Source organism: Lolium perenne, chromosome 4, assembly GCF_019359855.2.
Source record: "Lolium perenne isolate Kyuss_39 chromosome 4, Kyuss_2.0, whole genome shotgun sequence".
Lineage (NCBI taxonomy): Eukaryota > Viridiplantae > Streptophyta > Magnoliopsida > Poales > Poaceae > Lolium > Lolium perenne.
This window is the reverse complement of record NC_067247.2, coordinates 174240730-174246455: the sequence shown is the minus strand read 5'-3', so window position 1 is coordinate 174246455 and position 5726 is coordinate 174240730.

Here is a 5726-nt window from a genome sequence, read left to right as displayed (position 1 = left end):
TCCCTGTTTCGGGTTTGGAACTGCGAACGCAGCTGGAAAGGAAATACATGAAGTTCTAGACACCCGGTGAAGGCTAACGGACATAGTTTTTCAGAATAAAAGTAACCTTTTGAAGAAATGTTTACAAAAACATGCATTGCCTATAACTTTCTGGTCCACGGTTGTAGCTACTGCATTAAACACCTCTTTCCCTATAATGAACTTGTTGAGTACGCTCGTACTCACCCTTCTTTGAACCCCCTGCTTAGACATAGAGGCATCGAAGAACGATCTACCGTGAAACTCGAAGACAGAGGAGGCAAATACTTCAAGAGACTGGATCCTACCAGAGGAGTCAACCACTACATTCACCATGGAGAAAACCTAGATTAGAAGTAGAAGGGAACTAGCTCCCTAATCTTAGCACCTAAGTAGCTAGTATCCAGTCATAGTTTCTCTAGCCAGTCAAGTACCTCTATAGATAAAGTCTGTGATAAGTTAGCCTACGAGATGTTCTTTTGGAGTTTATTTGCAGTTTTACCTCATTGTAAAGTAGGAGGTCGTGTTAATCTTCTGTAAAGAGTATGTGTGTAATTCTATAGACATGTCTTAGACCCACAAATGTTTCTGGTGTACCACTCTGAGGGATGTAATACTAGTGGAACGGTGTTATGTCAAAAATTTGCATACTACACCATGCAGTGGTATGCTAGGTCACTACACTAAGCTCCCATTTCAAAAATAAATGTCTCGTACTAATGAATTAGTCTCCACCCCTACCAGCAGCAACCACCCTCCAACTCGGCCCTTGAGCAGTATCATGGACCATAGAACTCAAGAGGTGTTAGAGTATGTCCACCGGCGCCCCCGATAGCTATTTGGGGCGCAGTTTTCGAGCTCACACCAGTCCACCCCAAAAAGCGCCGGCGCGGTTTCGATTCCAATAAAAGTGTCAGCAACCACGTGCCAGCTCCTTCGCAAAGGGCGCGAATCGGGAACGCCAGCGCCAAGCACCACGACGGTTTTCGAGGGTCGGGCCGCCTTGGCAGACAGAGAAACCCAAATTCTACAATTTTTAAGGGTATTCCCCTCCCGTCCGCCGCTCATTTCTCCCGCTCGTCACTCCATATCCCGCGCCCGTCCAGTTTACGGCGCGCAAAACCCTCGCCGCCGCCATGCCGACGAAGAAGAGAGCTCCGGTGAAGTCAGCGAAGGCGTCGGCGAAGCCGAGCACGGTGGCACCTAAGGAGAAGCCAACAAGCATGTCGCAGGAGGCGTGGGATGAGCAGAAACGCCATTGCACCCTCATCATGGCCGACCACACAAGGCGCCGCCTCGCCGCTGAGGCGCACAAAGGCGAGGCTGTGAAAGCGGCGGCCGTGGCGGAAGTGTGCCTTAGCTTGGGCGGCTCACCCTCGTCGACGGGGTACTTCGCGGAGGCACCGTCTCTCTCGCAGATGCGTTTGTCCTAGATGGATGGCCACACCCGCTACTTCCCCAAGTACGCCGAGAGTGACACCGTCGATCCCAACGCGGCGTTCTCACCGGATTCGGCACCGAGGGGCAGCCGCGCCTTTCGCTTCCACAACCTCAACGCATCGCTAGATCTGCGCCATCGCGTCCCGGATAGCAACGCTGGCCACGTTACTGACGGCACCAGCCTCCCCCGTATCCACTTCAGCGGCGATAGCAGGAGCGCCCACCAGGTGTTCGACAGCGCGTCCGGCGTGTCCATGGGCGACGACGACGTGATTTTTCTCATCTTGTAAAAATATTGTTGAGCGCCGGCAGTCAAACTTATTTTATGCATAGACGGATGGCGTCGAGATCCTAAGTGGCTTCATCCGCCATGGCGGCGACGGCTATGAACCCGCCATCGGTGGCGACGGCTATCATGAAGAGGCCGACGAAGAGGAGTAGGACGTCGAGGATGATCAAGGAGGGCGAGGAGGTGCTGATCAATGCTGACACCAGCGCGACCACGACGAAGAAGAGGAAGAAGCCGACCACCGGCACTCGTCGGCCTAGGTGGAAGGCCTTGGAGGATGAGTGCCTCATCAACGTGCTTATGGTAGTGAGCTTCTGCGCCATAACCGGTGCCAATCAAACCTCCGACAACTACTACAAGCGCCTCCTTGATCAATTCAATGAGAGGAATAATTATGGTGATTACGCCACCATCCACATGATTCGGAACGAGGGCGCCCTCTCTCACCGTTGGAACATAATCAAGACGGCGTGTAGCAAATTTCATGGCTACTTCGAGTAGATCAAGAACTGGAAACAGAGTGGCAAAACGATGAAGAATTTGGAATGTTTGTTCTATGTCCATTTGATCATGTGTCATAGCTTATCTTTTTAATGTCTGGGTCATGAATTTCTTCAAGAAATTTGATCATGTGTCATTGCTCATTTCCTAGTTCTTCGACGCCCTTGATATGTACAAGAATGAGAATGGGGCCAAAGCTTTCCTCTTCATGCGTTTCTTCAAAAAACTTGAGGGTTGCAAGAAGTGGGATGTTGATGTCTACGCACGCTTCTATTATTGTAGACAGTGTTGGTCCTCCAAGTGCAGAGGTTTGTAGAACAGCAACAAGTTCCCCTTAAGTGGATCACCCAAGGTTTATCGAACTCAGGGAGGGAGAGGTCAAAGATATCCCTCTCAAACAACCCTGCAATTACGATACAAGAAGTCTCTTGTATTCCCAACACACCCAATACACTTGTCATATGTATAGGTGCACTAGGTTGGCGAAGAGATAGTAAAATGCAAGTGATATGGATGAATATGAGTGGTAATAACAATCTGAATAAATATGGCAGCAAGTAAACATGCAGTAAAATAGTAAATAAACGATGATTCCATGTTTGGAAACAAGGCCTAGGGATCATACTTTCACTAGTGGTCACTCTCAACAATGATATCATAAAGGAATATAAATATAAGCATTTCACTATGATACTCTGAAAGACTCTTCGGCTGGATAACGAACACTAATCCACTGCGTAGGTCTGCAAAAGCAAAACTTAAAAATGTATTCCCAAGTAGTAATGAACACCCCGCACTGCACTTTGAGCATTTATAGGCGGTACTAACACACCATAATTTCATAGAGACATCCAACTCAAATCATAATTCAGTGAACAAGTATTCTGTAAAATATAGCTAAGAGACCCACACGGTGCACACACTCCACCTTTACACACGTGGGACAAGGAGTATCCGGACATCACATAAGTAAAATCCACTTGAATAGCATAATGACATCAAGATTACCAATATCATGGTCACATAAAGATCACACCATAGGGGAGAGAGATAGACCACATAGCTACCGGTAGAGCCCTCAGCCATGGGGGAGAACTACTCCCTCCTCATAATGGGAGTAAGCAACGGCGATGGAGATGGCGGTGGAGTCGATGGAGATGGCTCCGGGGGCAATTCCCTATCCCGGCAGGGTGCCGGAATAGATACTTCCATCCCCCGAATCTTGTCTGCGACGGCGGTGGAGCTACGGAACTTTTCGTGGACGGAGGCTTGTATATTCAGGGTTTTCTCGTCGAAGGATTTATATAGGCGGAGGATATAGGTCAGTGGGGCGCCTGGTGGCCCCACACCATGCCTAGGCGCGGACTAGGGCTAGGCCACGCCTAGGGCAGGTGTAGCCACCCTGTGGCCCTCCTCCATCTCTGCTCTGGACTTCTTCTTCCCTCCGGGAAAAATAGGAACTTAGGATTTTGTTTCGTCCAATTCCGAGAATACTTCATGTACAACTTTTCTAAAATACAAAAACAACAGAAAACATGGAACTGGCACTGTAGCATCTTGTCAATAGGTTAGTTCCGGAAAATGCATAAAAGTGGTACGAAATGTAAACAAAAAATATAGCAATTGGTGTAAAACAAGCACGGAGCATCAAAAATTATGGATACGTTTGAGACGTAGCAGCATCCCCAAGCTTAACTCCTGCTCGTCCTCGAGTAGGTAAGTGATAACAAAATAATTTTTGAGGTGACATGAAGCCAACAGAATCTTGATCAAGCATGTAAAGCATTGTGAGCTGGGATCAAAGTACTCTAACATAGGCATGATAGATATAATTCGATATAACTTAGCAACTATGTTATAACATGAAGAGTAACTCAAACAAAGGATCATGAATAATAGTGCATTGAAAGCAACTCTGTGTTTATGATCATAGATTAAACATAATAAAGTAGTACTCAACATACCTGGCCAACGGGCCGGGCCGTCACGTGCCAGCCCGCGAGCACGCGGATTCAGCCTGTCACGGGCCCAACACGGCACGTGGCTAAACGTGCCCGTGCCGGCCCGCGGCACGCCTGTGCCATGCCAGGGCCGCAGCCTCAAGCACGTGGGCTAGCCCGGCACAGCCCGTTAAGGCGGCGGCACGCGAACGGCCCGCCAGGCACGCGTACGGGATGGAATCGGGAGGACGGGAGGAGCGTCTGCGTCTCTGCGGCTCTGCGTACGGGGGGAATCGGGCCCGTACGGGAGAGGAGTGTGCGAGGCCGAGGAGGACGCAGCCAGGCAGGGCTCTGTCTCGCTCGCCAGGCGCGCCGCGCGCGATGAGGACGCAGCCACGCAGCGAGCGTCCACGAAAATTTGCCCGTTGGCATTTTTGGGCTGACGTGGCTTAGGTTTGGGGTCTTTTTGGTCCTTTTTAGTGTAGGTTTCAAATTTTTATCCGTTGGAGGGGTATTTTTGGTCCAAATTTGATCATTTTTCAGTATAAAAAGGGCAGCATACCTCTCTCAATTTCCACACTCAAACATCCCTCTCATTTCCACACTCAAAGCCTCAAACATGGATGATCCAAACCGTTTTCTCTTCCCCATGGATACATTTGGGGTTGAAACCCCATGTTCTCCCTTCCTCAACAACGACTATGACACACCTCCATATACACCATCCGAAAATAGTTCATCCAATTCCGCCGGCACTTCCAGCACCCTAGGCCCCAAAAGGCGGAAAAAAACCTCGGTGATTTGGGAGCACTATGTTGAAGAAGAATTCGTGGATGGCAATGGTACCACGAAGATGAGGGCGAAGTGCCTCCATCGGGGGTGCACTAGCAGATTTTCTCTGCAGAAGGGCGGAGGAAACGGCCACATGACGAGGCACATGAAGACCCACGCCAAGAAGGATGAACAAAGCGCCGCGATCCAGAGCAGGATCAAGTTCAACCCCGACGGCTCGAAAGGTATTTTCTTCTATGATCAAGAGCGCCAAAAAGAAGCTCTAGCATGTTTAATTGCTTCAAATGATTTACCGTTAAGTTTTGGTTAGTCTCCGGCTTTTACTGAATATATTAAAACTGTTCATACCCCTGATTTTCAAGCGGTGTCTAGACAAACTACTAGTCGTAATATGAAACGATTGCTAAAGCGGGTTTACTAGCCATAAAAGAAGAGTTAGGCTCATCAACTTTTTTAGTCTCTATAACATCTGATATCTGGAGTGGTAGGGCTAAGCAAGATTATATATCTGTGGTTGCGCATTATGTTAACCGTAATTGGGAACTGCAAAAAAGAGTTATAGGATATGAATTAATTGACGTAGCACATACTGGTGAGAACATTGCTGAAGCTATATGTAAAGTTGTTGATCAATTCGATCTTACGGAAAAGATATTTTCGGTAACTTTGGATAATGCTTCATCAAATACTAGTGCAATGCAAATTCTCACTCCTTTATTTGAGGTGTATGCATCAAATTTTTTACT